Raw genomic sequence first — 18557 nt, 5'->3', positions numbered from 1 at the left:
TTATTAATTGAGTGCTACTTGGTGGCAGGCTCTTGCTAAGCATGGAACACAAGCACCTCATTTAGTCTTCTCAATGGTTCTATTTAACATTTAGTCTTCTCAGTGAGGAAACTGAGGCTCAGAAAAGTTAAGAAATGTGCCTAAGCCAGTGAGATCCATGGCTGGGGTTTACACCCTGCCATGTCTCAGTTCAAACATATACTCTCTTCTCCTCACCATGTGGACCTATAAGATTACAAATTAGAATTACATTTCTCAGGAGCTAAAAAGTCAGCAGCAGAAATGGACTGAGGTAGGGCAAAAGGAAACCATGAGGAAATCACCCAGCCGCCTGTGCCACTCAAAGCCCGAAGCCCAGCTTGGGCACGCTCAGCTCCCAGCCTTTCTTGAAGGTCAAATGGCTGTTTGATGTGTGTGTGTTTCTCTCTCTCTGTGCGGAGTTGCAGCTTTCCACTGGGCCAGTGCACAGCTGGGTGACTTTCGGGGGCCACCTGGGCTCCACTGGAATTGCTCCATTGTAGAGTGATAAAAGCCCGAGGACCCAGCGCCCCTCCCTGGAGACCTGCAGCCCTGCCCCCGAGCCAGGTGTATGCTCCTAACATCCTGAAGTAGCTCATTACAATCAGGAGCTGAATAGTAAAACAGAAATTAAATTGACACTTTGAAGCATTAATCTAAGCCTAAATTAATATTCATCAACATCTGCTATTTGTTCAGGTGAATGTTCAGCTCAAACAAAAAATAGCATTCTTGCTACCCAGAGATAGCATGTACCAAAGAAAATGGCCCCCGTGCTCAGGTCCTTCATGTGCAGCCAGCAGAAGAGGCTGGCTCCCTACGGAGACAACATCAGTGACAGCCCTCCCAGGGGGACCCTGGATATTTTTCAATTAATCATCATATTTGGTCACTTTTTTCTTCCTGACTTTCAAGATATTGCTATTCCTTCTCAAAAGGGAAGGAAGAGGAAGTTGGGTGATGTTTATTCTATCTCAGTACTTGGCAACAGGTGCTGTCCCTGTTGTCTGCTACTTCATCATCATCAAGGCAGCAGGAATTTCTTTGCTGGAAAATTACTTGTTAAATCTCAAAATGTGTGTGGAGAGAAGTTTGCAGGAGGGCAAGATGGGGTAGTGGCACCAGAGGGACAGGTATAGCTCCACATGGATGCAGAATGAAGCAATTACACAGTATAACCCTGCTCTGCCAAGAGGAGCGTTCACTGGTGTAACACAGGAAGTATCATTGAGTCAATAACATCTTGGGAGTAAGGGAGTACTTTTTAGGTCGTAACCAAGCTAACAGTTGTTCTCTTCCTGCCAAAAAGCCAGAAGAACTTCTGAAAGCCCTCCCATGACTACAGATCAGGGAAGATCTGAGATATATTTAGAGACATAATCTGTTCCCTGGGCAAAACAATGGCTTCAAAGAACACTTTGGAGAATGTCTCTCCTTACGTTTCAACATTTCTCTTCTCTCTGTCCCAGATAGTGGAAAAACAGTCACTAAAATGGTAGAAATACTGTTAATGAAGACAATAAACAAACCAAGAGGCTGCAAGCTCTCCATACTTTTGAAAAAATATCTGTGAGAGTTGCATGAATCTAGTAGCCAGCCTTTGCCTGTGTTGAATAGTGATGGACAGATTTTGCAGAGGTCCATACACTATGAGTGGCAGGAGCATGCACTAGTGAAGAGCAAGGACTCTAAACTTAGACTGTGAGGTCAGAGTCCAGTTTTGCCCCTTCCTACTTGCATGACCTTGGGCAACTTAGCCTCTCTCTCTGCCTCGCTTTGTTCACCCGTAGCATGGGAGTCCTATGATGATTAAATGAGTTTAAACATGTAAATCATTTGAAACAGTATCTGCCACCTTATGAGTGTAGTATAACCATTAGCTCTTGTCATAAACTTAGTCATGGAAATTGTGTATTAGAAAATCTCTGGTTATTCTACTAACAGAGATTGATATTGCTTTATTGGTGTAAAGTGAACGAGCCAAGGCTAGAACTGGAATTGGATCAATATGTTAATCCAATCTATTCATTTGTTGAACTGCTAAAGCAAGTTCCATGTGGTGTCTGGACTTTAGACAAGGAATTTATTCAAAGGTGAGTGTCCACAAGGGTAGTACAGCTAAATATAGCAGAGATGTTACTTGGGCCCCCCCATATGAGGGGATGATAGATGGTGCCCATGGACACAGCTGACAGGATCGAATGCTCCCGGGAAGCTCTTGCCTCCCAGGCATCAGCCAGGACTCAAGTGGAGATCTGAATGGAGAAGGCAATGGCAGCTGAGGCAGACACAGTCTCTGCTCTCATGGGGCCTACATTCTACTTGCAGGAGGGAAGAAGGAGATAGACAGATAACAAATAAAATAATGAATACACAAACAAGAATAATATTAAACGGCGATAAGAGCACTACAGAGAATCAAAGAGGTTGATGCAATAGAGACAAGAGATCCACTCAAAGCTGAGTAGTCAGAGAGGTCTCTCTGAGGAGGTAACAATGAAGCTGAGACCTGAGTGAGAAGAACCAGCCATCCCTACGCAGACCAGGGGGGAGGTGGGCCAAGGGCAGAAGACCTAACGCACAGACCCAAGGAAGGAGCATACTTGGAGAACTCAAGGAACAGAAGGAAAACCAAGGTGGCTGGAGTGAAGTGGATGAGAGAAAGTGTGGTAAAATAAGAAGTGCGAAAAATAAGTGGGGGCTAGACATGTAGGGCTCTGTAAGGCAATAAGAAATTTGGAATTCATTCTAAAGTGCAATAAAAACCATTGGAGATAATTTTTTTGATAGATTTTATTTTTTAGAGTAGTTTTTGGTTCACGGAAAAATTGAGAGGATGGTGCAGAGATTTCTTATAAAACTGCTGCCCCCACACATGCATAGCCTCCCCCACTATCAACATCCCCACCATAATGGTACATTTGTTACCACGGATGAACCTACATTGACACAGCATGATCATTAGGTTTCACGCTGGGTTTTGTACGTCTACGAGTGTAGACAAATGTATAATGTCATGTATCCACCTCTGGGGGGTTTTAAGAAGGGATGCACCGTGAGGTGATTTATGATTTTAAAAGATCACTCTGGGGTGATGCAGTAGGCAGATTCCGACATGGCTAGCAGTCATCGCCACTTCCTGGTTTTTGTGGTTTGTATAAATCCCCTCCCCTTGAGTGTGGGCCAGACCTAATAACTTGCCTGTAACTAACAGAACATGACAAAAGTGATAGGATGTCACTTCTATGATTAGATTACAAAAGCCTGTGACTTGTTAGTTCTCTGTCTCTCTTGCCCTCTCACATACCCTGATAAAGCCAGCTGCCATGTTGTGAAATGCTCTATGGAGAGGCCTATGCGACAAGGAACCAAGGGACACCTCCCGTCAACAGTCCATGAGGAACTGGGGCTCTTAGACTAACAGCCCCCGAGGAACTGAATCCTGTCACGTCACATGACTGAGCTAAGAGGCAGATGCTTCCCAGTCGAGCTTGAGACCCATCGCCAGAGGACCCAGATAAACTACCCAGATTCCTAACCCACAGAATCTGTGAGATAATAAATGGTTGAGTTTCAAGCCACTAAGTCTTGGGGTAATTTGTTACACAGTAATAGATAACTAACACAGACTTCTGTGTTGAAAATGGATTTTAAGAGGACAAGAGTGGAAGCAGGAAAACTGGTCCAGTGAATATTGCAGTAGAGGAGAAGAGAGGTTACAATCACTTGGATTAAGACAGAGGCAGATGAGATGGAGAGGAGAGGACAGATTACAGTTACACTTTGTAGAAAAAGCAGACAGTGCTTGATTTTGTATCAGATGCCATCTTGGCGGCAAAAGGAGGAAGCAAGACTGAAGGAGTTTTAGCTTGAAAAACTAGGTATATATAGAGATGGAGGAAGAGGAAAGAAGTGAGTTTGAGGGTCAGTGGTCAATGTCAAGCTTTCTATTTTAGTCATGTTGAGTTTGAGATAATGTTTACTGAATACCAAGTGGAGTAGGCCAAGTATGCCAAGTGGAGTAGACACTTGGATAATCGGATTTAAAAGTCTGGAGGTCTGGGAAGAGATCAGGACTGGAAAGTTTATTTCAAAGTCATGAGCATTTACAGGAGATATTTCAAGTCGTGCTACAGGATGAGGCCCCTTAGGGCGTGTATCAGTTACACTGCTGCATAACAAGCCACCACAAAACTTAGTAGCATAAAAAACCCATCTTATTACACTCTTGAGTTTGTTTTTTTTAGATTGCACATATAAGTAAGATCATACAGTATTTGTCTTTCTCTGTGTGACTTACTTCACTTAGCATAATGCCTTTGAGGTCCATTCGTGTCGTCACAAATGACAGGATTTCCTTCTTTTTATGGTTAAATAATATTCCATTGTGTATATGTGTGTATATATATATATATATATATATATATATATATATATAACATTTTTTTAATCCAGTCATCCATCCATGAACACATGTTATTTCCACATCTTTTGTTGTTAGACCCATCCAGTCAATTCTGACTCCTAGTGACCTTGTGCACAGCAGAGCGGAACCCTCCCTGGTCTTTTTGGACCATCCTCTCACCTTCCGGTGCTGTATCAGACAATGCTCCTCTGCTGCTCATAGGGTTTTCATGGCCAATTTTCTTGGAAATTAGTGGCCAGGTCCTTCTTCCTAGTCTGTCTTAGTCTGGAAGCACTGAGGTAACTTGTCTACCATGTGTTACCCTGCTGGCATTTGAAATACTGGTGGCATAGCTTTCAGCAACACTCAGCCACCACAGTATGACAACACAGTATGACAGGTGGTGGCCATGGCAGTTAAAGCACCAAATCTTAACCACAGGATCACCAGGGCTGGCTGTCCATGTCTTGGCTATTGTAAATAATGCTGGAACTAGCTTTTTAAAACTCTGTCTTTCTCCTGTTTTTCCTCTGAAACTGATTGAAAGTCTTTTTACAACATTTAAGTGAATATTCATATTTCCAGATTATTTTTCTACTTTAAAAAAAGGTTAGGAAAACTGGTCTGGCACTAGAAACAAAAATCCAGGAGAATGAGATAAGAACTCTTTTGGCTAATTCTAACAACTCCATAGTATTGCACGGGTATGTGCACACACACCCACGCATACACACCTGCAGGCAGGACAAAGAGAAGCCCTGCTGTGCTACACAACTCTAGAAAACACCGCCTTATTGTTTTCTACTGGTTCCTGCCAGCATGGACAGTCTGGGCCAAGTGGGTGGCTAAAGTGTTCTGAGCAAGTTGGAGCAGGAGAATTCTCATCACCCTGATCATGACTTGCTCTCCTTTTCTCCCTTCCAATGAGAGTCTGAGAAACTCTATTTAGATAGAAAAAAATAAAACATAAAAGTTTACCAATGAAATATTTATTGTGAGAGTCTTTATTCCAGCTCTTCTTGCTCCGTGTCTAAAAGACCAATTTAGAATTAAAGGAAGACTTAGACCCTTCTCCAAGTCTATCAAACTCTCCCCAAATTCAGAAAGCTGAGTGTCCTGAACAGACTGTGCATTTTTATATCCTTAGTGTCTTGGCACATTCGATATAAGCATAATAATTATAATGAGCGCTCCATGATGACAGATCCTCCTCATTTTGTGGAAGAAAGAGGTCAAATCATGTTCTTTGGAATCAGTCAGGAAAACCAATCCAGACTCTTTCATATGCTGGATTTGGAACTTTAGTCAAGTTTCATAAACCCTTTGAACCTCAGTTTCCTTAGCCTTAACATAGAAATAAAAGTGCCTCCTTGTGGATATTATTCCTAAAGATTGAAGCACACTGACTTCATAGAGCTTGGGATATGACAGGTGTTGCATAAATTTTATTTCCTTTGCATATCTCTCCTTTTAATCCATCCTGCTTGGGGATAGCATCCAAGCCACCAAAAACCTTGCTTTGATCATGTCACTCCCCTCATTGCAACCTGCAATTACCTCCTACTGTACAAATGACAAAAACCAAATCTTTGCATTACCCATCTCACCCTCACTTACCTGTCACACCATGTCTTTCTCAACTGCCAAAAATGAGCCCTCAGCTCCCACTGTCTGCACAACCCGCACTGCCCAGTTTCTCTCCTTCTTGCCCATCTCTGCACTCCACTTTGCTTGTGGCTTCTCCTCCTCTAAGAATAACATATTCATCCACCTCTGCCAGTTAAAAGTCTGTAAATCCATTAAGAACCAGGTCAAATACTTCTTCTCCCTGAAGATCCCAAGAGGGAACCTCTCTTTCCTTCCTAAGTCACGTTCAAGGATTAATTGTGTGTCTCAGAAACTACTTGACAGATGCTATCTTTTGTTTTTGTTGCTGTTTACATGCATATCAGAGGCACATGTCATATGATACAATTACTATTTGTCCATGTGTTTATTTTCCCCATCAGAGTACGAATTCCTTAGGGGCAGAAACTACATCGTTATCTATTGTCTTTGTATCTCTAGCATCTGATGTAGTGCCAGATACCAGGTGCTCCATAAATGATCAGTAAAATGAATGATTGAATGAATGAATGACTTCTCTTTATCATGAAATTATAAGTATTAAAAAATAAAAAAGTGCATCACATTTCTATGTTTTTTACTAGGATTCGCATGATTCTTTACAATTATGAAATACTCAGTAATAATTGAAGACAAATAAATGGCTCCTCAAATTGGGAGTCCTGGGGATGAAGTAACTAGTATAAAACACAGAGATCAGTAACTTGGAGCTCTGAATCAACACATTTTCATCTCACACTTAAGGTATTTTAAAGTTATTTGAATTTTTTCCAGCCAGAATCATAAAAATGTTAGGGAAAACAAAGCTTTCTTTTCTTTAATGAAATCAGGAAATGAGAATAATGGAAGACCTTAAGCCACGCATTCTGAATAGGGGCAATGTCATCCCAAGGAGACGCCTAAATGATGTTCCCAATTGTTAACAATGATTATTTCTGGGTGGTAGGATTTGGAGTGACTTTTTTTTTCTTTCGTCTTTGTTTCTTCATTGCTTGATTTCTTTATAATGAGCTATATTGTTTTTATAAGTTCAACGGAGTTATTTGTTTTGAAAACATATATAATATGTGAGAGAAGTTTAATATGTAGCATCTCTAATTTTTAAAAAGTAATGTATGCCACTTCTTATCTCTGCTGTTTACTTAAACCCCTTCTACATACTAATTTTCAAGCTCAGTCACCTTAAAAGTAAATATTAAACAGTTCTAAACCTAGAGGGAACCATTGGAAAAATCACTTTACCTTTCCAAGTTCCTTACCCCTCTAGGCTGATGCACTTAATTCTCAGGAAGATTGCATGAGCCAAGAAATTTCTTTAGTTTTCACCCTCTAGAGAAAGGCCTTTTACGTATTGTTAAAGGGATTGTTAATACTCTTCTCGCACTAAACAGCATCATTCATAATGCAAACAATTGTGGTAAATGGGAAGTTATACTGCTGTGCATGCCTAGCTTCTCCGTATGTTTGAAAAGTCTGAGACTCTCCAAAAAAAATGATGGCAAGAAGGAAAGTGGAAATTATTTTCTTTCTAATTTTTACCTACTCCAAAGTTTTCTAACCAATCTGACCCTCTACATCAGTCTCAAAATGACTACCTGGGTGTGGCCCGCAGTCATTATTAGTACCCTGAATCCATGTGCACTGGGGCACTAATGCCATAGCCCATATATGGAGACCATTTGAGAAGCAAGGGTAAGGAGAAGTCAGAAAGGCTGGCAATGAGCTAGGTACCTCCTAAGCAAGAATATGTCCAGAAGCAGTGGGCAAAGCCAAAATCTGTGAAGTCAAGACTATATGAACACATGCATAGATAGAGTCTGGAGGCTGAAACCATGTAACCAACCAAGTTAGTATAGATCAACTGGCCAATTCAAGAGATGGGAGCAAGAAACTAAATCTAGCAGAGCTAGGCAAGCACAAGAACAGATGTCTGGCATCCAAAAATGGGTTGAAGTCAGAGGGACCACAGCAGAAACAAGAGGGGCAAAGATGTGGGTCTGCCTGAGCCCAGATGGAGATCTCTAGATGACTAGTTACTGCTTCAGGAATCTTCACCTGCTTCAGTCCAAGTATCACCTCCATGATTAGCACTCTACAGTTTATCATACTGATTTAGGAGCCCTACACTACTATTACAATTCTCTGGGTGTATTGCCGCAATATACTGTGAAGTTGATTTACTTGCCTGTCTTCACCAAAAGATTGTAAATCCCCTAAGAGTACATAGCAAATCTTAGTTCACATTGTATCTACAGCATCTAGAATGGTAGTTGGCAAAAGTTTCTAAAAAATCTAGTTGAATGAATAAGTGAATGAATGAATGAGCTTCTCCATCTAGGTTTTAAATGCAGGAAATATGGCTACTGACAAATAGGAGTCAATGTCCTGTAACAAAACCCATGACATTACTCCATTTTTCGTGTCACCAAAAGCCTAAACATTTTAGCATGTGTTATCATATCATTAAATGCTTTCAGCCACCAGTAACAGAAGTCTCAACTCAAAATGGCTAGAGCAATGAGGAAAAATTCTTATCTCATAACAAAATGTCCAAAGAGAAGTTGACTCCAAGGCCCCAGGCATTTCCCATCTTTCTGATCTAACATCCTCAGCAAGTCAACTTGTTTTCAAGCCAGCTATCATGATCACAAGATGGCTGCCGCACATTCGGCGCTGTTTGATGGCAGAACAGGGCTTCTCTTCCTACATGGCTCTCAATAGATGCGCATTTCCTCACATCTTTGGCCAGACTTTTGTCTCAGTTGAAATCTTAAACAAGCCACTGACGAGAGAAATTAGATCACTTTGACTGGCTCAAGGAAGCCCAGGGCTATGGGGGAGAGAACGGATCACCTGAACAATATCAACAAAGTGGGAAAAGGAGTTGAGTAGGTAGTCAGCAGCGATTACTATAATTGCATACAATGCTATTCATGGTCTGTCTCTTGCTTCTTGCCTTCCTACTGTTCCTTCTGTCTCAAACCCTGCATTCCAACCATACCTGCTGTTTTCTAAATAGACCCTGAAGTTGCTACTCAACAGATCATTTCTGGTCTCTGTGCCTTTGCTCTATGTTCTTGCCTCTGCCTTAAGTGTTCCTCCCTCCTGTCCAGCTGGCAAATGCCTACTCATTCTCCAGCCCTTCACTGATGCATCATCTCCTCTGTGAAGCCTTTCTTGACCTCCTCATGTAGTTGACTAATAATGTCCCTTCCCCATACCTTGTCTGCCACTTGTATTACAGCATTCATCACTCTGAAAGGTGCTTGTTTGCTCACGCTTTCATCTCTCCCATTATACCAAGAGCCCCTAGTGAGCAGGACTGTGCCTTTATTCATCTTTGTATCCCCTGCCTCAGGTGCAGTGTCACATATTTATAGAAACTCCATGTAAGCTTGATAAATTGAGTAAAATTGAATGAACTGAACTCAATCTGGCTGTGTGTAATATATCCACTAGCTTCTCTAATATAACTCTGTCTGCTGTCAGGGAAAGAGCAATCACTGGACAGTTCAGTAGGGACGATGTTCAGAGCTGCCCTCCACTGATCTTGTTGAGGGAGGAACTCAGAGCTCTCCAGAGCCCAGAGGCCCTAGAGCTGGGCATCCTTGCTTGGACAGCTGCCTATGTCCCTAATATGGTGAACAACCATTCTGATTTTAGCACTGAAAATCCTGCATCCCAGGAAACTTCTCAGTCCTGAGCAAACCAGGACAGATGTCATCAAACCCCCAGTCATCCTGCCATGGCAGACCTCCTCTCCACTATCTTAACAGAATCCCACTTAAGAGGAGGATTGGGTGGCTGGCCTGGTGGTGTAGTGGTTAAGTTCGCATGCTCCACTTCAGCAGCCCAGGGTTCCTGGTTCGTATCCCCAGCATGGACCTCCACACTGCTTACCAAGTCATGCTGTAGCACCATCCTACAAACAAAATAGAGGAAGATTGCCACAGATGTTAGCTCAGGGACAATCTTCCTCAAGCAAAAAGAGAAGATTGGCAAAAGATATTAGCTCAGGGACCATCTTGCTCACCAAAAAAAAAAAAAAAACAAAAGAAGAAGAGAATTGATCCCCACCAAGTGTTTAATGTTTGGGGAAAGGAGAAAGCTTGTTTGTTATCATCCTCATTGGGGAAAGAGTTGAAGATTTTTCACCTGGGGCTAAAGGTTTAAAAGCCAAGAGTAGAAGCAAGCAAATTACAGAGACCCTAAACGGTTGTCCAGGGAAGAGAGTTACACAACATTACTTGTTTCTAAGGCAACAACTTCCCAGATTTATGCCAGAGATTTGGAACCATTTCCCACTAGAGCAGATGATTATATGCTCATTTATCTCCAGAGAAGCCCTTAAAACCTCTCCTTTCTCAGAAAACCCATTTGACTAAAAAACACAGTGTTTAAGATAGAGGGTTATTCTGAACATTCCTGAACCCCCAGAGAAATGCTTGTGGAGATGGCTATGCCATCCTAATATTTGGCTAAGATTCCACGTGGCTTCAGTTCAACGGAGTTTCATCTCATTGTCATATGCCAGATGATCTGTTGCTTTGGAAGGAAATTCTAAGGAAATATCCAAATGATTATTTACATGTTGAGGTCCTCAGAACAGTTCTTAACAGGTAGTAAGTCTCAGCTTCAAAATGGCCTTGAGCAATTAGATTCACTGGTGGTAATGAACAAGAGCAAAAGGTGAATTCCTCAGGGGCAGACCAGCCTTCTTACACAGCTGATCCTCCCGCTCACTTCGGAAGGACAGCGCTCAGTAATGTCCTAGGCAGGAGACTTAACAGTTTAACAGGGAGCTCAGGTCAGCCTTTGTTTACATTGCCTCTCTTCCTGGTGCATGCTGGGACAACCATCTCAACACTGGTCTCAGTTGTGGCCTTGTCCACAGTGTCCTAACTCAGAACATACTCTGCACCCCATTGTTGGTTACATCTATTTCTGGGGAACGAGTCTGAGATTCTGAGACTGGAAGAGAATCACAGTCTCTCTTTTGTTAGAACTCTCAGACTAAACATTTAAAGGCTAATGGTCTATGTCTTATTTTTCTTTGAGCCGCACTGTGTTGGTTCAAATCCCAGCTTGGTCACTTACAGTTTATATAATCTTGGCAAGTTGCTTAACCTCACAATGCCTCTGTTGCTCCCAAAATAAAATGGAGATAGTACCCAATTCATAGCATTGTTCTGAGGATTAAGTGAACAAAAATTGTAATGTTCTTAGAAGAGGACCTGATACATCATGAGCATGATATAAATATTAGCTATTGTTATTCTTGGTATTCTCCATACCTAGCACAATCCTTGGCACATAGCAAACATTGAAAAAAAAGTTTTCTGAACCAAACTGAAATTTCCACTTATTAACAAGGCACGGGGTATGATAACTCGCCAAGTGCTCATCATTACATACTGTCATTCTTCACTGGTTTTTGCTTCTTTGTTGGCTAGCTGGAGATGTGTCATCACCTTTTCTTTGTTCAGATACCTGGCCGCAATCTTTACAGGGGGATTAGAGTCATGAGGACAACTGAGAGCTCTGGTCTCTGTACAAGTTCAAGTTCCAGCCGTTCCACTGAATGTTAGCACTTTGAAAGGTCAGAGAAGAGGAAAATGCACCTTGCTGGGGAGTTCAAGAAAGGCTTCGTGAAAGAGTTGTCATCTTAACTAAACCTTAAGGAGATTTCAGTGGAGGTGCAGAAGGAGTACATTTCTAAAAGAGAGAGCAGTATATGATGCTGGAAAATCAAAAAGTATGTTCAAGAAATATCCATCAGCCTGTGTGGGCATAGAGGAATCCAGAGCTCTGCTCACCTGTCACCACATTCCTACCTATTGAAACTCCCAAAGATGGCAGAATGGCTGAGATTAACCCAGAGGTCATGTCAAGAAAGAATTAGCTTTTCTTTTCCAGTTCCTGGCAGGATCAGGTGGCTTCAAATCCCAAAGATTCAACTAAGTAGATTTGAAAAGCTAAAGAGAGTTAGTCTGTTCGAATTTGGAATTGAAAGGAGAGACCTTTCAAAGGGTATCTTTAAACCTCTGTTCTTCCACAGAGCACATGGTAGGTATGTGAATTATTCTCAGTGTGCTGATGGGACTTGCTAAGAGTTTACAGATGGAAAAAGTAACGCATCATCAGCAAAAAAACAGCCAGCTAGGGTGGCTGGGGGAGAGTACAATCTGTCCAGAGAAAAAGGTGTGAAGTCCACACTCATAGATCCTGTGGTCCCTGAGTCAAAGTGGGATTCTTAAAAGAACAGAAATATGATCAATGAGATCATTGGCAAGGCAGCTGTTCTGCTAGACTGTCATTTAAGCTTCTTTGTGTGAGAAGTCCCTTTGAGCAATGATTCTCAACCTTCCATATCTTGTGGCTGAAGTTGCTCTCGCTTGTCTCATCAATCACTCAGTCATCTGGGTCCCACCATGATGGATGACATTAACATGCTCGCAGATACACTGTTATATTGTTCACACGGCCTCTAAGTTAGCCAAAAATTATCTTAAGGGCTGAAGAAACATCCTATCCAAAGTGTGTCCTGATTCCAGAGGAGAAATGATCCAGTTTCTTCAAAAACTAAACGGCATGAAAATAGGATGTAGAGAAGGAAGACTGTTATAATTAAAGAGTTTTATGAGAACTAACAATCAAATGCAATGTGTGGGCCTTGATTAGATTCTGATTTGAACAAACCAATGGATTTTTTAGACAATCAGGAAAATTTAAACGTGGAATAGATATTAGATGATATTAATGAATTACTACTAATTTTGTTAGGGATGAATGGTACTGTGGTTATGTTATTTTTTTAATATCCTTTTAGAGATATCTACTGTAAGCATTTAGAGAATTTCTTCTCTGAAATTTGCTTTAGAATACTGTAGTTACAAGGGAGGCCTGGAAGGTAAGTGGTAGAGCAAAAGATAAAACAAAATTGGCAAAATGTTGAAAACTGCTGAAGTTATGTGGTAGTTCATGGGTTCATTATACTATTCTCTCTAATCTTGAGTATGTTTGTAAATTGCCATACTAAAATCCTTTTTAAGAATCTTCTCAAGCCCATTTACACTGGCCAACTAAACAAAGCATTCCATTACACCAGGCACTTGGACAAGGAAATGGCCATACTTACTGGGTGCAGCAAGCAAAGAAAGAAAAGGAAGTGCAACAGACTGCCCATTCCTCACCTGTTGCCCCACTGCTGAACCCAAGGAAGGACAATTCCTCAGACTGCACGTTCCCTGAATGTGAATATGCTGGGTAATTGATATGCTACTGTATATGATAGCTCTTAGTCCATGACTTAAGAGTTTCTAAGCAGACACCTCCATCTTGCTTGTCACAGGGAACGTCATAAGAGTCCAGTCTGAAACAGGGGAAAGGTGCCCCAGTGCAGCCCTAGTCCTTGGTGGGGCTCAGCCTTCTTATGCTGCTTCCCTGCTTCTGCCCATCAAAACAGAACCTCATCCACATGCTCCCCTCTCCCCAAAGCTTGTTCAGAAAGAGGTGGGGATCTTCAACTCTTAGTCCTCAGATCCCTCTCTCAGATAAGTGGGATCTTGATTATTATTGGCTCAACTCTTTATCTTACTTTCAGAGACAGTTGGATATAGTGAAATGTGGAAATCAAAACATTCTACGGCCATGTTGCTCTGATTTGTCCAAAACATTTCCATCTTCATACATTATAAAATAAAGTATACTCAGTACTCAAACCTAAATATATTCAGCACTGCTTTTTCCTTAATGCAGGTGATCATAGTCTGATGGAAAATCTCACTCCTTATTTCATCTGTCAAGGAAAACTTTTAAAAAATATATATTTTTGAATGACATGTACAATTTTAGTAATATTATGGGAAGCAACTCAACAATCTGTACACTTAAGCTTTTAGTAGAGTTATAAATAATTATAATATATACTAATAATGGAGTGAGATAGCAGAACAGATTGAAGTTTGTGGACTGAGATCAGAAGACCTGGTGTCATGAACACTCAGTCTGGTTGGTAGGAAGGAGTATATCAAGGACATTTGGGGATGGCCAGAGGAATGGGAAGAGGCAGACCAGATGTGGTTGCATGTGCAAGTTGGAGGGTTGGAAGTCAAAAAGTGAAGACATTCCTTTTGTAAATTAAGCAGAAAATTAGGATAAACCCTGTATAGCCATGGTTACTCAGAGGATATCCAAAGTTTGTAAGCGTCAGTCCCTGGCAGGTAGAATCATCAGGAAAAGCACATCACACTTACTGTGAGACATGAGAAATGTGAGGGAGTGAGTTTTCATTAATGGTTGTGAAAGCCAATGTCCTATCTCAAGGCTGAGTGGGTTTGCTGGTGACACAAGTAACTCTTCCAGCCTCCTGAGGGTGGGGCTTGGGGAGCAGGCCTAAAGAAAGCTTTTGAAATGGCTGTAAATGGAACTAGTATGGGAAGGGAGACTGGAAGCAGCTGAGCCCAGCAAAAGACAGAGCAAGGCACTAATATGGCAGAAGTACAAAAAGGGAGAAAGAAAGAAAAATGGTGATAGCTGCTATTGAACATTTACCATGTGCCAAGCACCTTACACACCTTGTCTCTATCCTCATACACCTTGCGGACTGGATAACATTACCTTCATTCTGCAGAGGAGGAAATTGAAACTTACATCACCCAGATGGTAAGTAGCAGACTGAGAATTTTATTATTGCAGGTTCTGATTCCAAAGTGTAGATTTTTAACTGCTATTCACGGGAATTAATGGGGGAGTAGACACAAGAAGATTAAAATATTACATGTACCATTTAAGAAATTTTTTTTTTGTAAAAAATATACTCTCATTGGATTGAAAGAGAGAGAACAGTAGATACACTCCACTACTGATTGGTGATTCACTTTCCTTAAAAGGATTGTTACATAGACTCTGCTTTTTGCTTCTCTACATTTCTTAAGCTTTCTATCATGAACATGCATTGTTTTCACAATAAGAAAAAAAGAAGTTATATTTAATTTTTTTAAGTGTGGAGGAGTTTTACAACCCTAAACTCTCTGCCTATGTTTCCAATAATAATCTGTCTTCTATGAAAATGTAAAGCCCTTGACTGACTTAGCAATGTAGTATTTACTGAAAGACAGCGGGACCCAGAGGACTGGAAACAGCATCCAGAAGAACTGTCAGTTCAGGTCTTAGGGCAAAAGAGCAACATCCCCATAAGCAGAAAAGCCATCAGTCTCAGGTCTGCCCGGTTGTTATCTCCCTCCTGTGATTTCTCATCCTGTGAATTATTCCAGTGCTTGTATATTTATTTTTTAAACACACAACAGAGGAGTTATTCTCCAAGTCTCTATCAGCTGTAATATTAACAGCTTCCAGCTGAGAAAATATCTTTTCACTTTGCTTAAGCCTAATCATTATTTTCTCCCTCCTACAGCAGTTTCAGTATCAAACAAAGGATCACAATACAAAAGGCCATGTGGGTGATTTTTTTGTAATGTTGCTTGTAGACTTGCGGTGTATAATTTGGGTGTAAATCTATTTAAAGATGTCACCAGTTTGGATTTCCTTTCTAGAAAGAAACGCTTTGCCCCCTTCATTCTTTGAAATCCTAAATATAAATGTGCCCAAACTAAGAAGAAGAAAAGAATAAAAAGGCTTCTTTCAGCACTTTCATCTTGTTTCTTAAAGTCTCTGTTTTAAAAAAAACGAAATAATAGGGACGTGGAACTTGGTACTTAAAACTTGAGTATCTAAAATGTAAAACTGTGTCTCACCACCTGTGCAGGAAAGTACTCCCTCCCAGAAGGAAAAAGTCTTCTAAATAGAAATATGAAATAGAGCAACCAACTCTCCCCATAGCCCAGAATCCCTATAAGAAATGAATTCAACTCCTGTGTTGTGTTTTCTTATGTCAGTTTCACGTACCATTTACAAGTCTGTGCAGTACTAGTCAACACAGTACTGGGCTAGAGCGTCTTATGAAATGAGGCAGGAGTATTCTCTGTTTATGAACCAATTTCCTTTGCTCCAAGGCCCAGAAACAGCCTGTGCCTGCACTGGGCAGCCCACACAACCATCTTGCAAATGCCTGCTCTTTGCCCTTTGCAGATTAAAGGAGAAATGGCTTCTAAGCACACTTGTGGCACCAGCAATTAGTAGGGAGCAACCCCAGGCCCCTTCTTCTATGTCTTGATCGCTCCTTTTTGTCCTTCTTAGGCACCAAGCAATCTTTTGCTCTCCTCTGCTTCATTTCAATTTTTTTAAATTAAAAATAGTTATCAGAAAGCAATATGCAAGGTAGCCTTATTTCAGTGTAAATGACTGATATCCCAAAAAGTTTTCCATTTCCCAGATATCTTTCCTACCCCCTCTCCCCAAGGAGACTGCTTACTATGTAAGACTCAGGAAAGCCACAATCTAAAAAAGAACAATACCTTCCACTCTGGAATTTCATGAATAAGTCAGCCTGAAAGAAGATTCTGGGAGGCCAAGAGGGATTTCATACTCCAGCCCACAACAAGGAAGTGACTATCTCAGGTCAATGCCAACATCTTCCCGTAGGAAGGACAGGAAAGTGTTTATGTGTCGATGGAATAAATTCAGTTTCCTCCTCTGAAAAAGGTAATAATAATAATATGGGCCTCATATGGTTGCCATGAGAATTAAATGAAATAAGGAATGGGAAGCCCCTGGCACACAGAAAATAATCAAAAAATGTCAGCTTGTTAGCTTTCTTCTTGGCCTTCCCTTCATTTATTCACCCATTCAATTAATATTCAATGAACCAGCTTCTTTCCAGATTTGAATCACTTCCCAGTGGTGATATGAGTTAGAGCTTCGGGACATGCCTGGTCTCCTCCAGGCTAGCAGGATACAATTTAGTACCCCTTAGCATAATGCACTAATTGGTCCCTTAGTGACCTGAAAGAGTTAATGCACTATTGTAGGGTTTAATCTACCACTTCCTGACAAAATGAGGTTTAGTATTTTTTAAGACATAAATTCCCTAGAATCATAGTACACAAATTTCCCCTCTGTCTCCCTCTTCCTCCCCCGCTCCCTTTCTTCCACCCCCTCTCTCTCTTTCTCTCTCTCTCTCTGTCTTTATCACACACACACACACACACTACAACTCCACAAGAGCAGTAAGATAGGTTAGATGATGTTTAAAATAGTGCATTTAGAGTTTACTGAGTACTTTTTTTCTGATCATAAGAGCAACACACTATAGAAAACTTGAGAAGTTCACAAATGTAAATAAAATACAAATTTTTCATAATCTTACACCCCCCGAAAAAACAATACTACAAATATTTTGTTCTATTTTCTCCCAAACTTTTTTATCCTCATATAATGCAATTCCATAATTCATATTCTATCACATATACTTTATGTACTGTGTTGCTTTCATAATTAAAATTATATCATGAATATTTTTCTAAGTCATTGAAATTTATTGAAATTTTTTTTTTTTAAGATTGGCACCTGAGCTAACAAATGTTGCCAATCTTTTTCTTTTTTTCCTGCTTTCTCTCCCCAAACCCCCCCGGTACATAGTTGTATATCTTAGTTGCAGGTCCTTCTAGTTGTGGCATGTGGGACGCTGCCTCAACGTGGCTTGACAAGCAGTGCCATGTCCGCGCACAGGATCCAAACCAGAGAAACTCTGGGCCGCGCAGCAGAGCACGCAAACTTAACCACTTGGCCACGGGGCCAGCCCCTATTGAAATATTTTAACAACAACCAAATATTCCATCATATGGACAGTCAATGATTTGTTTAGCTATGAGTCTATTGTGGGACATCTAGGTAATTTCCCTTTTGTTTCTACTATAAATGATGTTGAGACATACCACTTCATACCTACATCTTTTAATTCATTTCTGTTATTTCCTTAGACTAGATTCTTATAAGCAAAATTTTCAGATGAAAAAGTACAAACATGCTGAAGGCTTGATGAAGAATGTCAAATTGCCTTGCATAGACTAGTAGTATTTGACAATCCCTTTTCACCTCATTATGGCCAGACCTGAGTATTGACACTAAAAATCTGTGTTGCACTGATAGGTAAAACATTACATTTTATTTCTGTTTTAATTTGCATCATTAGGATTTCTAATAAGGTTGACCACTTATCCCTGCTTGTTAGCCATTTGCTCTATCTGTTCTGTGAATTGTAGGGTTGTGTTTTTGCCCATTTTAGTGAGAATATACAGGTTTTATTATCAGTCATATTAACTCATCATATATTAATATTTTCCCAGTTTTATTTTTAATCTGAAATATTTGCTCCACAGAAAAGGGCCACAGACCTCAAGGAAAGCTAAGGTATTTTTCTTGTTAATAAATATACCCCATCAAAATATCAATAATGCATAATTTCCTTGTTTGTGTTTAAATTTTTATGATGTTTTTGACACAGAGTTTGTAATTTTAAATATTAAAATCAATCTTTTCCATGCTGTTTAGTCCATTGCTTATATGCTTAGACAGTTCTTCCCCGTCTAAGGTAAATATTTACCTAAAA

Source organism: Equus caballus, chromosome 17 (genome assembly GCF_041296265.1).
Source record: "Equus caballus isolate H_3958 breed thoroughbred chromosome 17, TB-T2T, whole genome shotgun sequence".
In the NCBI taxonomy this organism is placed as follows: Eukaryota; Metazoa; Chordata; class Mammalia; order Perissodactyla; family Equidae; genus Equus; species Equus caballus.
The sequence above is the reverse complement of the archived record's forward strand: the minus strand, read 5'-3'. Positions refer to the sequence as shown.